Below are 24420 nucleotides of genomic sequence, written 5' to 3'. Positions count from 1 at the left end.
TAGCCTGTCTGCGGTCCCTACTTTAAATACTCCTCCACTGACCACCAAGCTGCCTGCCCGTGTATCCATGTAACCGCTGTAAAACTGCCATAAGCCTATTGTTTGTTATTTTAGGCCTTTGATAGCCTGTCTGCGGTCCCTACTTTAAATACTCCTCCACTGACCACCAAGCTGCCTGCCCGTGTATCCATGTAACCGCTGTAAAACTGCCATGAGCCTATTGTTTGTTATTTTAGGCCTTTGATAGCCTGTCTGCGGTCCCTACTTTAAATACTCCTCCACTGACCACCAAGCTGCCTGCCCGTGTATCCATGTAACCGCTGTAAAACTGCCATGAGCCTATTGTTTGTTATTTTAGGCCTTTGATAGCCTGTCTGCGGTCCCTACTTTAAATACTCCTCCACTGACCACCAAGCTGCCTGCCCGTGTATCCATGTAACCGCTGTAAAACTGCCATGAGCCTATTGTTTGTTATTTTAGGCCTTTGAAGCCTGTCTGCGGTCCCTCCTTCCACTAGTCCTCCACTGACCAGACCACTGCTGCCCGTGTACCCCTGGAACCAATTATAAAGTGCCTACAGCCAGCCCATTTTCTTATGTTAGGCCTTTGAAGCCTGTCTGCGGTCCCTACTTTAAATACTCCTCCACTGACCACCAAGCTGCCTGCCCGTGTATCCATGTAACCGCTGTAAAACTGCCATGAGCCTATTGTTTGTTATTTTAGGCCTTTGAAGCCTGTCTGCGGTCCCTCCTTCCACTAGTCCTCCACTGACCAGACCACTGCTGCCCGTGTACCCCTGGAACCAATTATAAAGTGCCTACAGCCAGCCCATTTTTTTATGTTAGGCCTTTGAAGCCTGTCTGCGGTCCCTCCTTCCACTAGTCCTCCACTGGCCAGACCACTGCTGCCCGTGTACCCCTGGAACCAATTATAAAGTGCCTACAGCCAGCCCATTTTCTTATGTTAGGCCTTTGAAGCCTGTCTGCAGTCCCTACTTTAAATACTCCTCCACTGACCACCAAGCTGCCTGCCCGTGTATCCATGTAACCGCTGTAAAACTGCCATGAGCCTATTGTTTGTTATTTTAGACCTTTGATAGCCTGTCTGCGGTCCCTACTTTAAATACTCCTCCACTCACCACCACCAAGCTGCCTGCCCGTGTATCCATGTAACCGCTGTAAAACTGCCATAAGCCTATTGTTTGTTATTTTAGGCCTTTGATAGCCTGTCTGCGGTCCCTACTTTAAATACTCCTCCACTGACCACCAAGCTGCCTGCCCGTGTATCCATGTAACCGCTGTAAAACTGCCAAGAGCCTATTGTTTGTTATTTTAGGCCTTTGATAGCCTGTCTGCGGTCCCTACTTTAAATACTCCTCCACTGACCACCAAGCTGCCTGCCCGTGTATCCATGTAACCGCTGTAAAACTGCCATGAGCCTATTGTTTGTTATTTTAGGCCTTTGATAGCCTGTCTGCGGTCCCTACTTTAAATACTCCTCCACTCACCACCACCAAGCTGCCTGCCCGTGTATCCATGTAACCGCTGTAAAACTGCCATAAGCCTATTGTTTGTTATTTTAGGCCTTTGATAGCCTGTCTGCGGTCCCTACTTTAAATACTCCTCCACTGACCACCAAGCTGCCTGCCCGTGTATCCATGTAACCGCTGTAAAACTGCCATGAGCCTATTGTTTGTTATTTTAGGCCTTTGAAGCCTGTCTGCGGTCCCTCCTTCCACTAGTCCTCCACTGACCAGACCACTGCTGCCCGTGTACCCCTGGAACCAATTATAAAGTGTCTACAGCCAGCCCATTTTTTTATGTTAGGCCTTTGAAGCCTGTCTGCGGTCCCTCCTTCCACTAGTCCTCCACTGGCCAGACCACTGCTGCCCGTGTACCCCTGGAACCAATTATAAAGTGCCTACAGCCAGCCCATTTTCTTATGTTAGGCCTTTGAAGCCTGTCTGCGGTCCCTACTTTAAATACTCCTCCACTGACCACCAAGCTGCCTGCCCGTGTATCCATGTAACCGCTGTAAAACTGCCATGAGCCTATTGTTTGTTATTTTAGGCCTTTGAAGCCTGTCTGCGGTCCCTCCTTCCACTAGTCCTCCACTGACCAGGCCACTGCTGCCCGTGTACCCCTGGAACCAATTATAAAGTGCCTACAGCCAGCCCATTTTTTTATGTTAGGCCTTTGAAGCCTGTCTGCGGTCCCTCCTTCCACTAGTCCTCCACTGGCCAGACCACTGCTGCCCGTGTACCCCTGGAACCAATTATAAAGTGCCTACAGCCAGCCCATTTTCTTATGTTAGGCCTTTGAAGCCTGTCTGCGGTCCCTACTTTAAATACTCCTCCACTGACCACCAAGCTGCCTGCCCGTGTATCCATGTAACCGCTGTAAAACTGCCATGAGCCTATTGTTTGTTATGTTAGGCCTTTGATAGCCTGTCTGCGGTCCCTACTTTAAATACTCCTCCACTCACTACCAAGCTGCCTGCCCGTCTATCCATGTAACCGCTGTAAAACTGCAATGAGCCTATTGTTTGTTATTTTAGGCCTTTGATAGCCTGTCTGCGGCCCCTACTTGCAATACTCCTCCACTGACCACAATGCTGCCTGGAGTGCCTGCCTGTGTATCCATGTAACCGATGTAAAACTGCCATGACTGCCTACTGTTTGTTATTTTAGGCCTTTGATAGCCTGTCTGCAGCCCCTACTTGCAATACTCCTCCACTGACCACACCAATGCTGCCCGTGTACCCCTGGAACCTATTTAAAAGTTCATAGAGCCTAGTTATATATTTTATTTACTATTAATAAGGCCATGATGGACTACGCTGTACCACGCTACAAGCTAACCAGTCGACACTTCTTTTGCGAGAAAAGCCATCCCAACCCTCCACCAGCATGTAGAAGACCGCATTGTCCATGCACTCTGGCAATCTGTGAGTACAAAGGTGCACCTGACAACAGACGCATGGACCTGTAGGCATGGCCACGGAAGATTACGTGTCCATTACGGCGCAATGGGTTAATGTGGTGGATGCATGGTCCACAGGGGACAGCCTACTAAGTCTGTCTGCAGTCCCTAATTCAAATTGTCCTCCACTGTCTAAATCGGAGCTTCCACCTTCTGGCTTTCGGCCTATAGTATCAGAAATTAAACTGCATTTGGCCTTCAACTTTGGTTAGGGCCTACTAACGGCTTCTGCCCCTGCCTGGTGTTGCCCTCAACTAAATAAAGCTGAGCTTCAAGCTTCTGCTCCAAATTACCATTTTGAAAAATTCAATAGGCTTTTCCGGCCTACTAAAGGTGTCTGTCTGTGTGCCCCTGCCTGGTGTTGCCCTCAACTAAATAAAGCTGAGCTTCAACCTTCTGCTCCAAATTACCATTTTAAAAAATGCAATAGGCTTTTCCGGCCTACTAAAGGTGTCTGTCTGTGTGCCCCTGCCTGGTGTTGTCCTCAACTAAATAAAGCTGAGCTTCAACCTTCTGCTCCAAATTACCATTTTGAAAAATGCAATAGGCTTTTCCGGCCTACTAAAGGTGTCTGTCTGTGTGCCCCTGCCTGGTGTTGTCCTCAACTAAATAAAGCTGAGCTTCAACCTTCCGGCTCTCATTAAGTGGTTTTAAAAAAAAAAAGGGTGGTTAGGGCCTACTAACGGCTTCTGCCCCTCCCTGGTGTTGCCCTCAACTAAATAAAGCTGAGCTTCAACCTTCTGCTCCAAATTACCATTTTAAAAAATGCAATAGGCTTTTCCGGCCTACTAAAGGTGTCTGTCTGTGTGCCCCTGCCTGGTGTTGCCCTCAACTAAATAAAGCTGAGCTTCAACCTTCTGCTCCAAATTACCATTTTAAAAAATGCAATAGGCTTTTCCGGCCTACTAAAGGTGTCTGTCTGTTTGCCCCTGCCTGGTGTTGCCCTCAACTAAATAAAGCTGAGCTTCAACCTTCTGCTCCAAATTACCATTTTAAAAAATGCAATAGGCTTTTCCGGCCTACTAAAGGTGTCTGTCTGTGTGCCCCTGCCTGGTGTTGTCCTCAACTAAATAAAGCTGAGCTTCAACCTTCTGCTCCAAATTACCATTTTAAAAAATGCAATAGGCTTTTCCGGCCTACTAAAGGTGTCTGTCTGTGTGCCCCTGCCTGGTGTTGTCCTCAACTAAATAAAGCTGAGCTTCAACCTTCCGGCTCTCATTAAGTGGTTTTAAAAAAAAAAAAATGGTGGTTAGGGCCTACTAACGGCTTCTGCCCCTCCCTGGTGTTGCCCTCAACTAAATAAAGCTGAACTTCAACCTTCTGCTCCAAATTACCATTTTAAAAAATGCAATAGGCTTTTCCGGCCTACTAAAGGTGTCTGTCTGTGTGCCCCTGCCTGGTGTTGCCCTCAACTAAATAAAGCTGAGCTTCAACCTTCTGCTCCAAATTACCATTTTAAAAAATGCAATAGGCTTTTCCGGCCTACTAAAGGTGTCTGCCCCTCCCTGGTGTTGTCCTCAACTGAACAAAGCTGAGCTTCCACATTCTGGCTTTCGCCCTATACTATCAGATATTAAACTGCATTTGGCCTACTAGTGTGGTTAGGCCCTTGAAACAGTGTCTGCTGCTCTTGGGTTTGCTACTCCACTGAACAAAGCAATGCCGCCTGTTTAGTCCTGTTACCAATTTTGAACTGCATGTAGCCTACTTTATTCTTTGGCCCTATATCTGTTTCCTCCTCATCCTGCCCATTGCCCAGCCACTGCTAAATGAGTCTGCTGGTACATTGACCTAGACCACTACATTCCCCTTGTACTCTACACAGCCTTGTTAATCTGAGTTCACACCTTTCTCTTTCAGTGAGTCAGCCAAGATATTTTGCCCATGACAGAGTTTGTCAATAGAGATCCAGGTGAACTAAGTCCCAAAATTTCTCCAAGGCTCTCCCTCTGCATGCACTTTGCAAAAACATGAATAGCTAATCTTTGAGTTGGCTGTGATGGCCGAGTGGTTAAGGCGTTGGACTTGAAATCCAATGGGGTTTCCCCGCACAGGTTCAAATCCTGTTCACAGCGTAGTGTTTTAACATGACAAAAACATTAGAATTTGTCAAAAACAGGAAAGCTATATTTATATTGGTAAAATGGGCCAAATGATATGAAATGGGACAAGTATTCATATTCCAAAATTTGAGTCTCAAAATTGAAACTAAGCAGTATGAAAAATAAAAGAAACATTACTAGATGTTTCCCAGGACATTAATGGTATCATTCACTGATCTCTGGAAACTTTGATCAGAACTATATTGGTTGCTAAAAATGCTCTACACCAAATTTTTTCAGCAATCAAATGTCAAATAACGTAAATAAACTCGTTACTAAAACACATCAGAGAACCAACAGTGATGGCATACATTTTTTATGATCGCATAGTTAAGACGATGGACTTAAAGTTCACATTCTGTATGAAATCATGTTCACAGTGCAGTGTTTTACCTTTAAAAAATTGGATTTTGCTTGTGAAAGTTTAATGAAAACAAAATATAGAAAAAGGTGGGATTAAGAAAAAAATCAAGAAGATTAATTCCCTGGGAGTGTGCAGTTTCCAACCACAATTGGGACCATGAGAAACATCTGGTGAACAACATCCCTGTAGTCCTCAATGTACAAACCAATTATCTCCTTCTACTTGTTAATCTGAGTTCACACCTTTCTCTTTCAGTGAGTCAGCCAAGATATTTTGCCCATGACAGAGTTTGTCAATAGAGATTCAGGTGAATTAAGTCCCAAAATTTCTCCAGGGCTCTCCCTCTGCATGCACTTTGCAAAAACATGAATAGCTAATCTTTGAGTTGGCTGTGATGGCCGAGTGGTTAAGGCGGTGGACTTGAAATCCAATGGGGTTTCCCCGCACAGGTTCAAATCCTGTTCACAGCGTAGTCTTTTAACATGACAAAAACATTAGAATTTGTCAAAAACAGTAAAGCTATATTTATGTTGGTAAAATGGGCCAAATGATATGAAATGGGACAAGTATTCATATTCCAAAATTTGAGTCTCAAAATTGAAACTAAGCAGTTTGAAAACTAAAAGAAACATTACTAGATGTTTCCCAGGACATTAATGGTATCATTCACTGATCTCTGGAAACTCTGATCAGAACTGTATTGGTTGCTAAAAATGCTCTACACCAAATTTTTTCAGCAATCAAATGTCAAATAACGTAAATAAACTCGTTACTAAAACACATCGGAGAACCATCAGTGATGGCATACGTTTTTTATGATCGCATACGTTTTTTATGATCGCATAGTTAAGACGATGGAATTAAAGTTCACATTCTGTATGAAATCATGTTCACAGTGCAGTGTTTTACCTTTAAAAAATTGGATTTTGCTTGTGAAAGTTTAATGAAAACAAAATATAGAAAAAGGTGGGATTAAGAAAAAAATCAAGAAGATTAATTCCCTGGCAGTGTGTAGTTTCCAACCACAATTGGGACCATGAGAAACATCTGGTGAACAACATCCCTGTAGTCCTCAATGTACAAACCAATTATCTCCTTCTACTTGTTAATCTGAGTTCACACCTTTCTCTTTCAGTGAGTCAGCCAAGATATTTTGCCCATGACAGAGTTTGTCAATAGAGATTCAGGTGAACTAAGTCCCAAAATTTCTCCAGGGCTCTCCCTCTGCATGCAGTTTGCAAAAACATGAATAGCTAATCTTTGAGTTGGCTGTGATGGCCGAGTGGTTAAGGCGTTGGACTTGAAATCCAATGGGGTTTCCCCGCACAGGTTCAAATCCTGTTCACAGCGTAGTGTTTTAACATGACAAAAACATTAGAATTTGTCAAAAACAGTAAAGCTATATTTATGTTGGTAAAATGGGCCAAATGATATGAAATGGGACAAGTATTCATATTCCAAAATTTGAGTCTCAAAATTGAAACTAAGCAGTATGAAAAATAAAAGAAACATTACTAGATGTTTCTCAGGACATTTATGGTATCATTCACTGATCTCTGGAAACTTTGATCAGAACTGTATTGGTTGCTAAAAATGCTCTACACCAAATTTTTTCAGCAATCAAATGTCAAATAACGTAAATAAACTCGTTACTAAAACACATCGGAGAACCAACAGTGATGGCATACATTTTTTATAATCGCATAGTTAAGACGATGGACTTAAAGTTCACATTCTGTATGAAATCATGTTCACAGTGCAGTGTTTTACCTTTAAAAAATTGGATTTTGCTTGTGAAAGTTTAATGAAAACAAAATATAGAAAAAGGTGGGATTAAGAAAAAAATCAAGAAGATTAATTCCCTGGCAGTGTGTAGTTTCCAACCACAATTGGGACCATGAGAAACATCTGGTGAACAACATCCCTGTAGTCCTCAATGTACAAACCAATTATCTCCTTCTACTTGTTAATCTGAGTTCACACCTTTCTCTTTCAGTGAGTCAGCCAAGATATTTTGCCCATGACAGAGTTTGTCAATAGAGATTCAGGTGAACTAAGTCCCAAAATTTCTCCAGGGCTCTCCCTCTGCATGCACTTTGCAAAAACATGAATAGCTAATCTTTGAGTTGGCTGTGATGGCCGAGTGGTTAAGGCGTTGGACTTGAAATCCAATGGGGTTTCCCCGCACAGGTTCAAATCCTGTTCACAGCGTAGTGTTTTAACATGACAAAAACATTAGAATTTGTCAAAAACAGTAAAGCTATATTTATGTTGGTAAAATGGGCCAAATGATATGAAATGGGACAAGTATTCATATTCCAAAATTTGAGTCTCAAAATTGAAACTAAGCAGTATGAAAAATAAAAGAAACATTACTAGATGTTTCTCAGGACATTAATGGTATCATTCACTGATCTCTGGAAACTTTGATCAGAACTGTATTGGTTGCTAAAAATGCTCTACACCAAATTTTTTCAGCAATCAAATGTCAAATAACGTAAATAAACTCGTTACTAAAACACATCGGAGAACCAACAGTGATGGCATACATTTTTTTATAATCGCATAGTTAAGACGATGGACTTAAAGTTCACATTCTGTATGAAATCATGTTCACAGTGCAGTGTTTTACCTTTAAAAAATTGGATTTTGCTTGTGAAAGTTTAATGAAAACAAAATATAGAAAAAGGTGGGATTAAGAAAAAAATCAAGAAGATTAATTCCCTGGCAGTGTGCAGTTTCCAACCACAAATGGGACCATGAGAAACATCTGGTGAACAACATCCCAGTAGTCCTCAATATACAAACCAATTATCTCCTTCTACTTGTTAATCTGAGTTCACACCTTTCTCTTTCAGTGAGTCAGCCAAGATATTTTGCCCATGACAGAGTTCATCAATAGAGATTCAGGTGAACTAAGTCCCAAAATTTCTCCAGGGCTCTCCCTCTGCATGCACTTTGCAAAAACATGAATAGCTAATCTTTGAGTTGGCTGTGATGGCCGAGTGGTTAAGGCGTTGGACTCGAAATCCAATGGGGTTTCCCCGCACAGGTTCAAATCCTGTTCACAGCGTAGTCTTTTAACATGACAAAAACATTAGAATTTGTCAAAAACAGTAAAGCTATATTTATGTTGGTAAAATGGGCCAAATGATATGAAATGGGACAAGTATTCATATTCCAAAATTTGAGTCTCAAAATTGAAACTAAGCAGTTTGAAAACTAAAAGAAACATTACTAGATGTTTCCCAGGACATTAATGGTATCATTCACTGATCTCTGGAAACTCTGATCAGAACTGTATTGGTTGCTAAAAATGCTCTACACCAAATTTTTTCAGCAATCAAATGTCAAATAACGTAAATAAACTCGTTACTAAAACACATCGGAGAACCATCAGTGATGGCATACGTTTTTTATGATCGCATACGTTTTTTATGATCGCATAGTTAAGACGATGGAATTAAAGTTCACATTCTGTATGAAATCATGTTCACAGTGCAGTGTTTTACCTTTAAAAAATTGGATTTTGCTTGTGAAAGTTTAATGAAAACAAAATATAGAAAAAGGTGGGATTAAGAAAAAAATCAAGAAGATTAATTCCCTGGCAGTGTGTAGTTTCCAACCACAATTGGGACCATGAGAAACATCTGGTGAACAACATCCCTGTAGTCCTCAATGTACAAACCAATTATCTCCTTCTACTTGTTAATCTGAGTTCACACCTTTCTCTTTCAGTGAGTCAGCCAAGATATTTTGCCCATGACAGAGTTTGTCAATAGAGATTCAGGTGAACTAAGTCCCAAAATTTCTCCAGGGCTCTCCCTCTGCATGCACTTTGCAAAAACATGAATAGCTAATCTTTGAGTTGGCTGTGATGGCCGAGTGGTTAAGGCGTTGGACTTGAAATCCAATGGGGTTTCCCCGCACAGGTTCAAATCCTGTTCACAGCGTAGTGTTTTAACATGACAAAAACATTAGAATTTGTCAAAAACAGTAAAGCTATATTTATGTTGGTAAAATGGGCCAAATGATATGAAATGGGACAAGTATTCATATTCCAAAATTTGAGTCTCAAAATTGAAACTAAGCAGTATGAAAAATAAAAGAAACATTACTAGATGTTTCTCAGGACATTAATGGTATCATTCACTGATCTCTGGAAACTTTGATCAGAACTGTATTGGTTGCGAAAAATGCTCTACACCAAATTTTTTCAGCAATCAAATGTCAAATAACGTAAATAAACTCGTTACTAAAACACATCGGAGAACCAACAGTGATGGCATACATTTTTTATAATCGCATAGTTAAGACGATGGACTTAAAGTTCACATTCTGTATGAAATCATGTTCACAGTGCAGTGTTTTACCTTTAAAAAATTGGATTTTGCTTGTGAAAGTTTAATGAAAACAAAATATAGAAAAAGGTGGGATTAAGAAAAAAATCAAGAAGATTAATTCCCTGGCAGTGTGCAGTTTCCAACCACAAATGGGACCATGAGAAACATCTGGTGAACAACATCCCAGTAGTCCTCAATATACAAACCAATTATCTCCTTCTACTTGTTAATCTGAGTTCACACCTTTCTCTTTCAGTGAGTCAGCCAAGATATTTTGCCCATGACAGAGTTCATCAATAGAGATTCAGGTGAACTAAGTCCCAAAATTTCTCCAAGGCTCTCCCTCTGCATGCACTTTGCAAAAACATGAATAGCTAATCTTTGAGTTGGCTGTGATGGCCGAGTGGTTAAGGCGTTGGACTCGAAATCCAATGGGGTTTCCCCGCACAGGTTCAAATCCTGTTCACAGCGTAGTGTTTTAACATGACAAAAACATTAGAATTTGTCAAAAACAGTAAAGCTATATTTATGTTGGTAAAATGGGCCAAATGATATGAAATGGGACAAGTATTCATATTCCAAAATTTGAGTCTCAAAATTGAAAATAAGCAGTATGAAAAATAAAAGAAACATTACTAGATGTTTCCCAGGACATTAATGGTATCATTCACTGATCTCTGGAAACTTTTATCAGAACTGTATTGGTTGCTAAAAATGCTCTACACCAAATTTTTTCAGCAATCAAATGTCAAATAACGTAAATAAACTCGTTACTAAAACACATCGGAGAACCAACAGTGATGGCATACATTTTTTATGATCGCATAGTTAAGACGATGGACTTAAAGTTCACATTCTGTATGAAATCATGTTCACAGTGCAGTGTTTTACCTTAAAAAAATTGGATTTTGCTTGTGAAAGTTTAATGAAAACAAAATATAGAAAAAGGTGGGATTAAGAAAAAAATCAAGAAGATTAATTCCCTGGCAGTGTGCAGTTTCCAACCACAAATGGGACCATGAGAAACATCTGGTGAACAACATCCCAGTAGTCCTCAATATACAAACCAATTATCTCCTTCTACTTGTTAATCTGAGTTCACACCTTTCTCTTTCAGTGAGTCAGCCAAGATATTTTGCCCATGACAGAGTTCATCAATAGAGATTCAGGTGAACTAAGTCCCAAAATTTCTCCAAGGCTCTCCCTCTGCATGCACTTTGCAAAAACATGAATAGCTGATCTTTGAGTTGGCTGTGATGGCCGAGTGGTTAAGGCGTTGGACTCGAAATCCAATGGGGTTTCCCCGCACAGGTTCAAATCCTGTTCACAGCGTAGTGTTTTAACATGACAAAAACATTAGAATTTGTCAAAAACAGTAAGGCTATATTTATGTTGGTAAAATGGGCCAAATGATATGAAATGGGACAAGTATTCATATTCCAAAATTTGAGTCTCAAAATTGAAAATAAGCAGTATGAAAAATAAAAGAAACATTACTAGATGTTTCCCAGGACATTAATTGTATCATTCACTGATCTCTGGAAACTCTGATCAGAACTGTATTGGTTGCCAAAAATGCTCTACACCAAATTTTTTCAGCAATCAAATGTCAAATAACGTAAATAAACTCGTTACTAAAACACATTGGAGAACCATCAGTGATGGCATACGTTTTTTATGATCGCATAGTTAAGACGATGGACTTAAAGTTCACATTCTCTATGAAATCATGTTCACAGTGCAGTGTTTTACCTTTAAAAAATTGGATTTTGCTTGTGAAAGTTTAATGAAAACAAAATATAGAAAAAGGTGGGATTAAGAAAAAAATCAAGAAGATTAATTCCCTGGCAGTGTGCAGTTTCCAACCACAATTGGGACCATGAGAAACATCTGGTGAACAACATCCCTGTAGTCCTCAATGTACAAACCAATTATCTCCTTCTACTTGTTAATCTGAGTTCACACCTTTCTCTTTCAGTGAGTCAGCCAAGATATTTTGCCCATGACAGAGTTTGTCAATAGAGATTCAGGTGAACTAAGTCCCAAAATTTCTCCAGGGCTCTCCCTCTGCATGCACTTTGCAAAAACATGAATAGCTAATCTTTGAGTTGGCTGTGATGGCCGAGTGGTTAAGGCGTTGGACTCGAAATCCAATGGGGTTTCCCCGCACAGGTTCAAATCCTGTTCACAGCGTAGTCTTTTAACATGACAAAAACATTAGAATTTGTCAAAAACAGTAAAGCTATATTTATGTTGGTAAAATGGGCCAAATGATATGAAATGGGACAAGTATTCATATTCCAAAATTTGAGTCTCAAAATTGAAACTAAGCAGTTTGAAAACTAAAAGAAACATTACTAGATGTTTCCCAGGACATTAATGGTATCATTCACTGATCTCTGGAAACTCTGATCAGAACTGTATTGGTTGCTAAAAATGCTCTACACCAAATTTTTTCAGCAATCAAATGTCAAATAACGTAAATAAACTCGTTACTAAAACACATCGGAGAACCTTCAGTGATGGCATACGTTTTTTATGATCGCATACGTTTTTTATGATCGCATAGTTAAGACGATGGAATTAAAGTTCACATTCTGTATGAAATCATGTTCACAGTGCAGTGTTTTACCTTTAAAAAATTGGATTTTGCTTGTGAAAGTTTAATGAAAACAAAATATAGAAAAAGGTGGGATTAAGAAAAAAATCAAGAAGATTAATTCCCTGGCAGTGTGTAGTTTCCAACCACAATTGGGACCATGAGAAACATCTGGTGAACAACATCCCTGTAGTCCTCAATGTACAAACCAATTATCTCCTTCTACTTGTTAATCTGAGTTCACACCTTTCTCTTTCAGTGAGTCAGCCAAGATATTTTGCCCATGACAGAGTTTGTCAATAGAGATTCAGGTGAACTAAGTCCCAAAATTTCTCCAGGGCTCTCCCTCTGCATGCACTTTGCAAAAACATGAATAGCTAATCTTTGAGTTGGCTGTGATGGCCGAGTGGTTAAGGCGTTGGACTTGAAATCCAATGGGGTTTCCCCGCACAGGTTCAAATCCTGTTCACAGCGTAGTGTTTTAACATGACAAAAACATTAGAATTTGTCAAAAACAGTAAAGCTATATTTATGTTGGTAAAATGGGCCAAATGATATGAAATGGGACAAGTATTCATATTCCAAAATTTGAGTCTCAAAATTGAAACTAAGCAGTATGAAAAATAAAAGAAACATTACTAGATGTTTCTCAGGACATTAATGGTATCATTCACTGATCTCTGGAAACTTTGATCAGAACTGTATTGGTTGCTAAAAATGCTCTACACCAAATTTTTTCAGCAATCAAATGTCAAATAACGTAAATAAACTCGTTACTAAAACACATCGGAGAACCAACAGTGATGGCATACATTTTTTATAATCGCATAGTTAAGACGATGGACTTAAAGTTCACATTCTGTATGAAATCATGTTCACAGTGCAGTGTTTTACCTTTAAAAAATTGGATTTTGCTTGTGAAAGTTTAATGAAAACAAAATATAGAAAAAGGTGGGATTAAGAAAAAAATCAAGAAGATTAATTCCCTGGCAGTGTGCAGTTTCCAACCACAAATGGGACCATGAGAAACATCTGGTGAACAACATCCCAGTAGTCCTCAATATACAAACCAATTATCTCCTTCTACTTGTTAATCTGAGTTCACACCTTTCTCTTTCAGTGAGTCAGCCAAGATATTTTGCCCATGACAGAGTTCATCAATAGAGATTCAGGTGAACTAAGTCCCAAATTTTTCCAAGGCTCTCCCTCTGCATGCACTTTGCAAAAACATGAATAGCTAATCTTTGCTTTGGCTGTGATGGCCGAGTGGTTAAGGCGTTGGACTTGAAATCCAATGGGGTTTCCCCGCACAGGTTCAAATCCTGTTCACAGCGTAGTGTTTTAACATGACAAAAACATTAGAACTTGTCAAAAACAGTAAAGCTATATTTATATTGGTAAAATGGGCCAAATGATATGAAATGGGACAAGTATTCATATTCCAAAATTTGAGTCTCAAAATTGAAAATAAGCAGTTTGAAAACTAAAAGAAACATTACTAGATGTTTCCCAGGACATTAATTGTATCATTCACTGATCTCTGGAAACTCTGATCAGAACTGTATTGGTTGCCAAAAATGCTCTACACCAAATTTTTTCAGCAATCAAATGTCAAATAACGTAAATAAACTCGTTACTAAAACACATTGGAGAACCATCAGTGATGGCATACGTTTTTTATGATCGCATAGTTAAGACGATGGACTTAAAGTTCACATTCTCTATGGAATCATGTTCACAGTGCAGTGTTTTACCTTTAAAAAATTGGATTTTGCTTGTGAAAGTTTAATGAAAACAAAATATAGAAAAAGGTGGGATTAAGAAAAAAATCAAGAAGATTAATTCCCTGGCAGTGTGCAGTTTCCAACCACAAATGGGACCATGAGAAACATCTGGTGAACAACATCCCAGTAGTCCTCAATATACAAACCAATTATCTCCTTCTACTTGTTAATCTGAGTTCACACCTTTCTCTTTCAGTGAGTCAGCCAAGATATTTTGCCCATTACAGAGTTCGTCAATAGAGATTCAGGTGAACTAAGTCCCAAAATTTCTCCAGGGCTCTCCCTCTGCATGCACTTTGCAAAAACATGAATAGCTAATCTTTGAGTTGGCTGTGATGGCCGAGTGGTTAAGGCGTTGGACTCGAAATCCAATGGGGTTTCCCCGCACAGGTTCAAATCCTGTTCACAGCGTAGTCTTTTAACATGACAAAAACATTAGAATTTGTCAAAAACAGTAAAGCTATATTTATGTTGGTAAAATGGGCCAAATGATATGAAATGGGACAAGTATTCATATTCCAAAATTTGAGTCTCAAAATTGAAACTAAGCAGTTTGAAAACTAAAAGAAACATTACTAGATGTTTCCCAGGACATTAATGGTATCATTCACTGATCTCTGGAAACTCTGATCAGAACTGAATTGGTTGCTAAATATGCTCTACACCAAATTTTTTCAGCAATCAAATGTCAAATAACGTAAATAAACTCGTTACTAAAACACATCGGAGAACCATCAGTGATGGCATACGTTTTTTATGATCGCATACGTTTTTTATGATCACATAGTTAAGACGATGGAATTAAAGTTCACATTCTGTATGAAATCATGTTCACAGTGCAGTGTTTTACCTTTAAAAAATTGGATTTTGCTTGTGAAAGTTTAATGAAAACAAAATATAGAAAAAGGTGGGATTAAGAAAAAAATCAAGAAGATTAATTCCCTGGCAGTGTGCAGTTTCCAACCACAATTGGGACCATGAGAAACATCTGGTGAACAACATCCCTGTAGTCCTCAATGTACAAACCAATTATCTCCTTCTACTTGTTAATCTGAGTTCACACCTTTCTCTGTCAGTGAGTCAGCCAAGATATTTTGCAGATGACAGAGTTCGTCAATAGAGATTCAGGTGAACTAAGTCCCAAAATTTCTCCAAGGCTCTCCCTCTGCATGCACTTTGCAAAAACATGAATGGCTAATCTTTGAGTTGGCTGTGATGGCCGAGTGGTTAAGGCGTTGGATTTGAAATCTAATGGGGTTTCCCTGCACAGGTTCAAATTCTGTTCACAGCGTATTGTTTTAACATGACAAAAACATTAGAATTTGTCAAAAACAGTAAAGCTATATTTATATTGGTAAAATGGGCCAAATGATATGAAATGGGACAAGTATTCATATTCCAAAATTTGAGTCTCAAAATTGAAAATAAGCAGTTTGAAAACTAAAAGAAACATTACTAGATGTTTCCCAGGACATTAATTGTATCATTCACTGATCTCTGGAAACTCTGATCAGAACTGTATTGGTTGCCAAAAATGCTCTACACCAAATTTTTTCAGCAATCAAATGTCAAATAACGTAAATAAACTCGTTACTAAAACACATTGGAGAACCATCAGTGATGGCATACGTTTTTTATGATCGCATAGTTAAGACGATGGACTTAAAGTTCACATTCTCTATGGAATCATGTTCACAGTGCAGTGTTTTACCTTTAAAAAATTGGATTTTGCTTGTGAAAGTTTAATGAAAACAAAATATAGAAAAAGGTGGGATTAAGAAAAAAATCAAGAAGATTAATTCCCCTGCAGTGTGCAGTTTCCAACCACAAATGGGACCATGAGAAACATCTGGTGAACAACATCCCAGTAGTCCTCAATATACAAACCAATTATCTCCTTCTACTTGTTAATCTGAGTTCACACCTTTCTCTTTCAGTGAGTCAGCCAAGATATTTTGCCCATGACAGAGTTCGTCAATAGAGATTCAGGTGAACTAAGTCCCAAAATTTCTCCAGGGCTCTCCCTCTGCATGCACTTTGCAAAAACATGAATAGCTAATCTTTGAGTTGGCTGTGATGGCTGAGTGGTTAAGGCGTTGGACTCGAAATCCAATGGGGTTTCCCCGCACAGGTTCAAATCCTGTTCACAGCGTAGTCTTTTAACATGACAAAAACATTAGAATTTGTCAAAAACAGTAAAGCTATATTTATGTTGGTAAAATGGGCCAAATGATATGAAATGGGACAAGTATTCATATTCCAAAATTTGAGTCTCAAAATTGAAACTAAGCAGTTTGAAAACTAAAAGAAACATTACTAGATGTTTCCCAGGACATTAATGGTATCATTCACTGATCTCTGGAAACTCTGATCAGAACTGAATTGGTTGCTAAAAATGCTCTACACCAAATTTTTTCAGCAATCAAATGTCAAATAACGTAAATAAACTCGTTACTAAAACACATCGGAGAACCATCAGTGATGGCATACGTTTTTTATGATCGCATACGTTTTTTATGATCACATAGTTAAGACGATGGAATTAAAGTTCACATTCTGTATGAAATCATGTTCACAGTGCAGTGTTTTACCTTTAAAAAATTGGATTTTGCTTGTGAAAGTTTAATGAAAACAAAATATAGAAAAAGGTGGGATTAAGAAAAAAATCAAGAAGATTAATTCCCTGGCAGTGTGCAGTTTCCAACCACAATTGGGACCATGAGAAACATCTGGTGAACAACATCCCTGTAGTCCTCAATGTACAAACCAATTATCTCCTTCTACTTGTTAATCTGAGTTCACACCTTTCTCTTTCAGTGAGTCAGCCAAGATATTTTGCCCATGACAGAGTTTTTCAGGTGAACTAAGTCCCAAAATTTCTCCAGGGCTCTCCCTCTGCATGCACTTTGCAAAAACATGAAAAGCTAATCTTCGCGTTGGCGGTGATGGCCGAGTGGTTAAGGCGTTGGACTTGAAATCCAATGGGGTTTCCCCGCACAGGTTCAAATCCTGTTCACAGCGTAGTGTTTTAACATGACAAAAACATTAGAATTTGTCAAAAACAGTAAAGCTATATTTATATTGGTAAAATGGGCCAAATGATATGAAATGGGACAAGTATTCATATTCCAAAATTTGAGTCTCAAAATTGAAAATAAGCAGTTTGAAAACTAAAAGAAACATTACTAGATGTTTCCCAGGACATTAATTGTATCATTCACTGATCTCTGGAAACTCTGATCAGAACTGTATTGGTTGCCAAAAATGCTCTACACCAAATTTTTTCAGCAATCAAATGTCAAATAACGTAAATAAACTCGTTACTAAAACACATTGGAGAACCATCAGTGATGGCATACGTTTTTTATGATCGCATACGTTTTTTATGATCACATAGTTAAGACGATGGAATTAAAGTTCACATTCTGTATGAAATCATGTTCACAGTGCAGTGTTTTACCTTTAAAAAATTGGATTTTGCTTGTGAAAGTTTAATGAAAACAAAATATAGAAAAAGGTGGGATTAAGAAAAAAATCAAGAAGATTAATTCCCTGGCAGTGTGCAGTTTCCAACCACAATTGGGACCATGAGAAACATCTGGTGAACAACATCCCTGTAGTCCTCAATGTACAAACCAATTATCTCCTTCTACTTGTTAATCTGAGTTCACACCTTTCTCTGTCAGTGAGTCAGCCAAGATATTTTGCCCATGACAGAGTTCGTCAATAGAGATTCAGGTGAACTAAGTCCCAAAATTTCTCCAAGGCTCTCCCTCTGCATGCACTTTGCAAAAACATGAATGGCTAATCTTTGAGTTGGCTGTGATGGCCGAGTGGTTAAGGCGTTGGACTTGAAATCCAATGGGGTTTCCCCGCACAGGTTCAAATCCTGTTCACAGCGTAGTCTTTTAACATGACAAAAACATTAGAATTTGTCAAAAACAGTAAAGCTATATTTATGTTGGTAAAATGGGCCAAATGATATGAAATGGGACAAGTATTCATATTCCAAAATTTGAGTCTCAAAATTGAAACTAAGCAGTTTGAAAACTAAAAGAAACATTACTAGATGTTTCCCAGGACATTAATGGTATCATTCACTGATCTCTGGAAACTCTGATCAGAACTGTATTGGTTGCTAAAAATGCTCTACACCAAATTTTTTCAGCAATCAAATGTCAAATAACGTAAATAAACTCGTTACTAAAACACATCGGAGAACCATCAGTGATGGCATACGTTTTTTATGATCGCATACGTTTTTTATGATCGCATAGTTAAGACGATGGAATTAAAGTTCACATTCTGTATGAAATCATGTTCACAGTGCAGTGTTTTACCTTTAAAAAATTGGATTTTGCTTGTGAAAGTTTAATGAAAACAAAATATAGAAAAAGGTGGGATTAAGAAAAAAATCAAGAAGATTAATTCCCTGGCAGTGTGTAGTTTCCAACCACAATTGGGACCATGAGAAACATCTGGTGAACAACATCCCTGTAGTCCTCAATGTACAAACCAATTATCTCCTTCTACTTGTTAATCTGAGTTCACACCTTTCTCTTTCAGTGAGTCAGCCAAGATATTTTGCCCATGACAGAGTTTGTCAATAGAGATTCAGGTGAACTAAGTCCCAAAATTTCTCCAGGGCTCTCCCTCTGCATGCAGTTTGCAAAAACATGAATAGCTAATCTTTGAGTTGGCTGTGATGGCCGAGTGGTTAAGGCGTTGGACTTGAAATCCAATGGGGTTTCCCCGCACAGGTTCAAATCCTGTTCACAGCGTAGTGTTTTAACATGACAAAAACATTAGAATTTGTCAAAAACAGTAAAGCTATATTTATGTTGTTAAAATGGGCCAAATGATATGAAATGGGACAAGTATTCATATTCCAAAATTTGAGTCTCAAAATTGAAACTAAGCAGTATGAAAAATAAAAGAAACATTACTAGATGTTTCTCAGGACATTTATGGTATCATTCACTGATCTCTGGAAACTTTGATCAGAACTGTATTGGTTGCGAAAAATGCTCTACACCAAATTTTTTCAGCAATCAAATGTCAAATAACGTAAATAAACTCGTTACTAAAACACATCGGAGAACCAACAGTGATGGCATACATTTTTTATAATCGCATAGTTAAGACGATGGACTTAAAGTTCACATTCTGTATGAAATCATGTTCACAGTGCAGTGTTTTACCTTTAAAAAATTGGATTTTGCTTGTGAAAGTTTAATGAAAACAAAATATAGAAAAAGGTGGGATTAAGAAAAAAATCAAGAAGATTAATTCCCTGGCAGTGTGCAGTTTCCAACCACAAATGGGACCATGAGAAACATCTGGTGAACAACATCCCAGTAGTCCTCAATATACAAACCAATTATCTCCTTCTACTTGTTAATCTGAGTTCACACCTTTCTCTTTCAGTGAGTCAGCCAAGATATTTTGCCCATGACAGAGTTCATCAATAGAGATTCAGGTGAACTAAGTCTCAAAATTTCTCCAAGGCTCTCCCTCTGCATGCACTTTGCAAAAACATGAATAGCTAATCTTTGAGTTGGCTGTGATGGCCGAGTGGTTAAGGCGTTGGACTCGAAATCCAATGGGGTTTCCCCGCACAGGTTCAAATCCTGTTCACAGCGTAGTGTTTTAACATGACAAAAACATTAGAATTTGTCAAAAACAGTAAAGCTATATTTATGTTGATAAAATGGGCCAAATGATATGAAATGGGACAAGTATTCATATTCCAAAATTTGAGTCTCAAAATTGAAAATAAGCAGTATGAAAAATAAAAGAAACATTACTAGATGTTTCCCAGGACATTAATGGTATCATTCACTGATCTCTGGAAACTTTTATCAGAACTGTATTGGTTGCTAAAAATGCTCTACACCAAATTTTTTCAGCAATCAAATGTCAAATAACGTAAATAAACTCGTTACTAAAACACATCGGAGAACCAACAGTGATGGCATACATTTTTTATGATCGCATAGTTAAGACGATGGACTTAAAGTTCACATTCTGTATGAAATCATGTTCACAGTGCAGTGTTTTACCTTTAAAAAATTGGATTTTGCTTGTGAAAGTTTAATGAAAACAAAATATAGAAAAAGGTGGGATTAAGAAAAAAATCAAGAAGATTAATTCCCTGGCAGTGTGCAGTTTCCAACCACAATTGGGACCATGAGAAACATCTGGTGAACAACATCCCTGTAGTCCTCAATGTACAAACCAATTATCTCCTTCTACTTGTTAATCTGAGTTCACACCTTTCTCTTTCAGTGAGTCAGCCAAGATATTTTGCCCATGACAGAGTTTTTCAGGTGAACTAAGTCCCAAAATTTCTCCAGGGCTCTCCCTCTGCATGCACTTTGCAAAAACATGAAAAGCTAATCTTTGCGTTGGCGGTGATGGCCGAGTGGTTAAGGCGTTGGACTTGAAATCCAATGGGGTTTCCCCGCACAGGTTCAAATCCTGTTCACAGCGTAGTGTTTTAACATGACAAAAACATTAGAATTTGTCAAAAACAGTAAAGCTATATTTATATTGGTAAAATGGGCCAAATGATATGAAATGGGACAAGTATTCATATTCCAAAATTTGAGTCTCAAAATTGAAAATAAGCAGTTTGAAAACTAAAAGAAACATTACTAGATGTTTCCCAGGACATTAATTGTATCATTCACTGATCTCTGGAAACTCTGATCAGAACTGTATTGGTTGCCAAAAATGCTCTACACCAAATTTTTTCAGCAATCAAATGTCAAATAACGTAAATAAACTCGTTACTAAAACACATTGGAGAACCATCAGTGATGGCATACATTTTTTATGATCGCATAGTTAAGACGATGGACTTAAAGTTCACATTCTCTATGAAATCATGTTCACAGTGCAGTGTTTTACCTTTAAAAAATTGGATTTTGCTTGTGAAAGTTTAATGAAAACAAAATATAGAAAAAGGTGGGATTAAGAAAAAAATCAAGAAGATTAATTCCCTGGCAGTGTGCAGTTTCCAACCACAAATGGGACCATGAGAAACATCTGGTGAACAACATCCCAATAGTCCTCAATATACAAACCAATTATCTCCTTCTAATTGTTAATCTGAGTTCACACCTTTCTCTTTCAGTGAGTCAGCCAAGATATTTTGCCCATGACAGAGTTCATCAATAGAGATTCAGGTGAACTAAGTCCCAAAACTTCTCCAAGGCTCTCCCTCTGCATGCACTTTGCAAAAACATGAATAGCTGATTTTTGAGTTGGTTGTGATGGCCGAGTGGTTAAGGCGTTGGACTCGAAATCCAATGGGGTTTCCCCGCACAGGTTCAAATCCTGTTCACAGCGTAGTGTTTTAACATGACAAAAACATTAGAATTTGTCAAAAACATTAAAGCTATATTTATATTGGTAAAATGGGCCAAATGATATGAAATGGGACAAGTATTCATATTCCAAAATTTGAGTCTCAAAATTGAAACTAAGCAGTATGAAAACTAAAAGAAACATTACTAGATGTTTCTCAGGACATTAATGGTATCATTCACTGATCTCTGGAAACTCTGATCAGAACTGTATTGGTTGCTAAAAATGCTCTACACCAAATTTTTTCAGCAATCAAATGTCAAATAACGTAAGTAAACTCGTTACTAAAACACATCGGAGAACCAACAGTGATGGCATACGTTTTTTATGATCTCATAGTTAAGACGATGGACTTAAAGTACACATTCTGTATGAAATCATGTTCGCAGTGCAGTGTTTTACCTTTAAAAAATTGGATTTTGCTTTTGAAAGTTTAATGAAAACAAAATATAGAAAAAGGTGTAATTAAGAAAAAAATCAAGAAGATTAATTCCCTGGCAGTGTGCAGTTTCCAACCACAAATGGGACCATGAGAAACATCTGGTGAACAACATCCCAGTAGTCCTCAATATACAAACCAATTATCTCCTTCTACTTGTTAATCTGAGTTCACACCTTTCTCTTTCAGTGAGTCAGCCAAGATATTTTGCCCATGACAGAGTTCATCAATAGAGATTCAGGTGAACTAAGTCCCAAAATTTCTCCAAGGCTCTCCCTCTGCATGCACTTTGCAAAAACATGAATAGCTAATCTTTGAGTTGGCTGTGATGGCCGAGTGGTTAAGGCGTTGGACTCGAAATCCAATGGGGTTTCCCCGCACAGGTTCAAATCCTGTTCACAGCGTAGTGTTTTAACATGACAAAAACATTAGAATTTGTCAAAAACATTAAAGCTATATTTATGTTGGTAAAATGGGCCAAATGATATGAAATGGGACAAGTATTCATATTCCAAAATTTGAGTCTCAAAATTGAAACTAAGCAGTATGAAAAATAAAAGAAACATTACTAGATGTTTCTCAGGACATTAATGGTATCATTCACTGATCTCTGGAAACTTTGATCAGAACTGTATTGGTTGCTAAAAATGCTCTACACCAAATTTTTTCAGCAATCAAATGTCAAATAACGTAAATAAACTCGTTACTAAAACACATCGGAGAACCAACAGTGATGGCATACATTTTTTATAATCGCATAGTTAAGACGATGGACTTAAAGTTCACATTCTGTATGAAATCATGTTCACAGTGCAGTGTTTTACCTTTAAAAAATTGGATTTTGCTTGTGAAAGTTTAATGAAAACAAAATATAGAAAAAGGTGGGATTAAGAAAAAAATCAAGAAGATTAATTCCCTGGCAGTGTGCAGTTTCCAACCACAAATGGGACCATGAGAAACATCTGGTGAACAACATCCCAGTAGTCCTCAATATACAAACCAATTATCTCCTTCTACTTGTTAATCTGAGTTCACACCTTTCTCTTTCAGTGAGTCAGCCAAGATATTTTGCCCATGACAGAGTTCATCAATAGAGATTCAGGTGAACTAAGTCCCAAATTTTTCCAAGGCTCTCCCTCTGCATGCACTTTGCAAAAACATGAATAGCTAATCTTTGCTTTGGCTGTGATGGCCGAGTGGTTAAGGCGTTGGACTTGAAATCCAATGGGGTTTCCCCGCACAGGTTCAAATCCTGTTCACAGCGTAGTGTTTTAACATGACAAAAACATTAGAACTTGTCAAAAACAGTAAAGCTATATTTATATTGGTAAAATGGGCCAAATGATATGAAATGGGACAAGTATTCATATTCCAAAATTTGAGTCTCAAAATTGAAAATAAGCAGTTTGAAAACTAAAAGAAACATTACTAGATGTTTCCCAGGACATTAATTGTATCATTCACTGATCTCTGGAAACTCTGATCAGAACTGTATTGGTTGCCAAAAATGCTCTACACCAAATTTTTTCAGCAATCAAATGTCAAATAACGTAAATAAACTCGTTACTAAAACACATTGGAGAACCATCAGTGATGGCATACGTTTTTTATGATCGCATAGTTAAGACGATGGACTTAAAGTTCACATTCTCTATGGAATCATGTTCACAGTGCAGTGTTTTACCTTTAAAAAATTGGATTTTGCTTGTGAAAGTTTAATGAAAACAAAATATAGAAAAAGGTGGGATTAAGAAAAAAATCAAGAAGATTAATTCCCTGGCAGTGTGCAGTTTCCAACCACAAATGGGACCATGAGAAACATCTGGTGAACAACATCCCAGTAGTCCTCAATATACAAACCAATTATCTCCTTCTACTTGTTAATCTGAGTTCACACCTTTCTCTTTCAGTGAGTCAGCCAAGATATTTTGCCCATTACAGAGTTCGTCAATAGAGATTCAGGTGAACTAAGTCCCAAAATTTCTCCAGGGCTCTCCCTCTGCATGCACTTTGCAAAAACATGAATAGCTAATCTTTGAGTTGGCTGTGATGGCCGAGTGGTTAAGGCGTTGGACTCGAAATCCAATGGGGTTTCCCCGCACAGGTTCAAATCCTGTTCACAGCGTAGTCTTTTAACATGACAAAAACATTAGAATTTGTCAAAAACAGTAAAGCTATATTTATGTTGGTAAAATGGGCCAAATGATATGAAATGGGACAAGTATTCATATTCCAAAATTTGAGTCTCAAAATTGAAACTAAGCAGTTTGAAAACTAAAAGAAACATTACTAGATGTTTCCCAGGACATTAATGGTATCATTCACTGATCTCTGGAAACTCTGATCAGAACTGAATTGGTTGCTAAATATGCTCTACACCAAATTTTTTCAGCAATCAAATGTCAAATAACGTAAATAAACTCGTTACTAAAACACA

At 38.2% G+C, this 24420-nt stretch overlaps 23 non-coding genes across 23 annotated transcripts; all 23 read left to right on the top strand.

Moving 5' to 3' along the window:
• Nucleotides 1–4974: 4974 nt before the first annotated feature.
• TRNAS-UGA (transfer RNA serine (anticodon UGA)) lies at nucleotides 4975–5056 on the top strand. The gene has a single exon. It is a non-coding gene; the product is annotated as a tRNA-Ser (tRNA).
• A 779-nt stretch (nucleotides 5057–5835) lies between these two features.
• On the top strand, nucleotides 5836–5917 carry TRNAS-UGA (transfer RNA serine (anticodon UGA)). The gene has a single exon. It is a non-coding gene; the product is annotated as a tRNA-Ser (tRNA).
• Nucleotides 5918–6715: 798 nt separating this feature from the next.
• Nucleotides 6716–6797, top strand: TRNAS-UGA (transfer RNA serine (anticodon UGA)). The gene has a single exon. It is a non-coding gene; the product is annotated as a tRNA-Ser (tRNA).
• Nucleotides 6798–7576: 779 nt separating this feature from the next.
• TRNAS-UGA (transfer RNA serine (anticodon UGA)) lies at nucleotides 7577–7658 on the top strand. Its single transcript has one exon. It is a non-coding gene; the product is annotated as a tRNA-Ser (tRNA).
• Nucleotides 7659–8438: 780 nt separating this feature from the next.
• On the top strand, nucleotides 8439–8520 carry TRNAS-CGA (transfer RNA serine (anticodon CGA)). Its single transcript has one exon. It is a non-coding gene; the product is annotated as a tRNA-Ser (tRNA).
• A 798-nt stretch (nucleotides 8521–9318) lies between these two features.
• On the top strand, nucleotides 9319–9400 carry TRNAS-UGA (transfer RNA serine (anticodon UGA)). Its single transcript has one exon. It is a non-coding gene; the product is annotated as a tRNA-Ser (tRNA).
• Nucleotides 9401–10179: 779 nt separating this feature from the next.
• Nucleotides 10180–10261, top strand: TRNAS-CGA (transfer RNA serine (anticodon CGA)). The gene has a single exon. It is a non-coding gene; the product is annotated as a tRNA-Ser (tRNA).
• A 779-nt stretch (nucleotides 10262–11040) lies between these two features.
• On the top strand, nucleotides 11041–11122 carry TRNAS-CGA (transfer RNA serine (anticodon CGA)). Its single transcript has one exon. It is a non-coding gene; the product is annotated as a tRNA-Ser (tRNA).
• A 779-nt stretch (nucleotides 11123–11901) lies between these two features.
• On the top strand, nucleotides 11902–11983 carry TRNAS-CGA (transfer RNA serine (anticodon CGA)). The gene has a single exon. It is a non-coding gene; the product is annotated as a tRNA-Ser (tRNA).
• Nucleotides 11984–12781: 798 nt separating this feature from the next.
• On the top strand, nucleotides 12782–12863 carry TRNAS-UGA (transfer RNA serine (anticodon UGA)). Its single transcript has one exon. It is a non-coding gene; the product is annotated as a tRNA-Ser (tRNA).
• A 778-nt stretch (nucleotides 12864–13641) lies between these two features.
• TRNAS-UGA (transfer RNA serine (anticodon UGA)) lies at nucleotides 13642–13723 on the top strand. Its single transcript has one exon. It is a non-coding gene; the product is annotated as a tRNA-Ser (tRNA).
• A 779-nt stretch (nucleotides 13724–14502) lies between these two features.
• Nucleotides 14503–14584, top strand: TRNAS-CGA (transfer RNA serine (anticodon CGA)). Its single transcript has one exon. It is a non-coding gene; the product is annotated as a tRNA-Ser (tRNA).
• Nucleotides 14585–15382: 798 nt separating this feature from the next.
• TRNAS-UGA (transfer RNA serine (anticodon UGA)) lies at nucleotides 15383–15464 on the top strand. The gene has a single exon. It is a non-coding gene; the product is annotated as a tRNA-Ser (tRNA).
• Nucleotides 15465–16243: 779 nt separating this feature from the next.
• On the top strand, nucleotides 16244–16325 carry TRNAS-CGA (transfer RNA serine (anticodon CGA)). The gene has a single exon. It is a non-coding gene; the product is annotated as a tRNA-Ser (tRNA).
• Nucleotides 16326–17112: 787 nt separating this feature from the next.
• TRNAS-UGA (transfer RNA serine (anticodon UGA)) lies at nucleotides 17113–17194 on the top strand. The gene has a single exon. It is a non-coding gene; the product is annotated as a tRNA-Ser (tRNA).
• A 798-nt stretch (nucleotides 17195–17992) lies between these two features.
• Nucleotides 17993–18074, top strand: TRNAS-UGA (transfer RNA serine (anticodon UGA)). The gene has a single exon. It is a non-coding gene; the product is annotated as a tRNA-Ser (tRNA).
• A 798-nt stretch (nucleotides 18075–18872) lies between these two features.
• On the top strand, nucleotides 18873–18954 carry TRNAS-UGA (transfer RNA serine (anticodon UGA)). The gene has a single exon. It is a non-coding gene; the product is annotated as a tRNA-Ser (tRNA).
• A 779-nt stretch (nucleotides 18955–19733) lies between these two features.
• TRNAS-CGA (transfer RNA serine (anticodon CGA)) lies at nucleotides 19734–19815 on the top strand. The gene has a single exon. It is a non-coding gene; the product is annotated as a tRNA-Ser (tRNA).
• A 768-nt stretch (nucleotides 19816–20583) lies between these two features.
• Nucleotides 20584–20665, top strand: TRNAS-UGA (transfer RNA serine (anticodon UGA)). Its single transcript has one exon. It is a non-coding gene; the product is annotated as a tRNA-Ser (tRNA).
• Nucleotides 20666–21444: 779 nt separating this feature from the next.
• TRNAS-CGA (transfer RNA serine (anticodon CGA)) lies at nucleotides 21445–21526 on the top strand. The gene has a single exon. It is a non-coding gene; the product is annotated as a tRNA-Ser (tRNA).
• Nucleotides 21527–22305: 779 nt separating this feature from the next.
• On the top strand, nucleotides 22306–22387 carry TRNAS-CGA (transfer RNA serine (anticodon CGA)). Its single transcript has one exon. It is a non-coding gene; the product is annotated as a tRNA-Ser (tRNA).
• A 778-nt stretch (nucleotides 22388–23165) lies between these two features.
• On the top strand, nucleotides 23166–23247 carry TRNAS-UGA (transfer RNA serine (anticodon UGA)). Its single transcript has one exon. It is a non-coding gene; the product is annotated as a tRNA-Ser (tRNA).
• Nucleotides 23248–24026: 779 nt separating this feature from the next.
• On the top strand, nucleotides 24027–24108 carry TRNAS-CGA (transfer RNA serine (anticodon CGA)). Its single transcript has one exon. It is a non-coding gene; the product is annotated as a tRNA-Ser (tRNA).
• The last annotated feature ends 312 nt before the right edge of the window (nucleotides 24109–24420 follow it).

Source organism: Ranitomeya variabilis, chromosome 5 (assembly GCF_051348905.1).
Source record: "Ranitomeya variabilis isolate aRanVar5 chromosome 5, aRanVar5.hap1, whole genome shotgun sequence".
Lineage (NCBI taxonomy): Eukaryota > Metazoa > Chordata > Amphibia > Anura > Dendrobatidae > Ranitomeya > Ranitomeya variabilis.
Note: the sequence above shows the minus strand (reverse complement) of the source record. Positions and strands in the feature narration are given on the sequence as shown.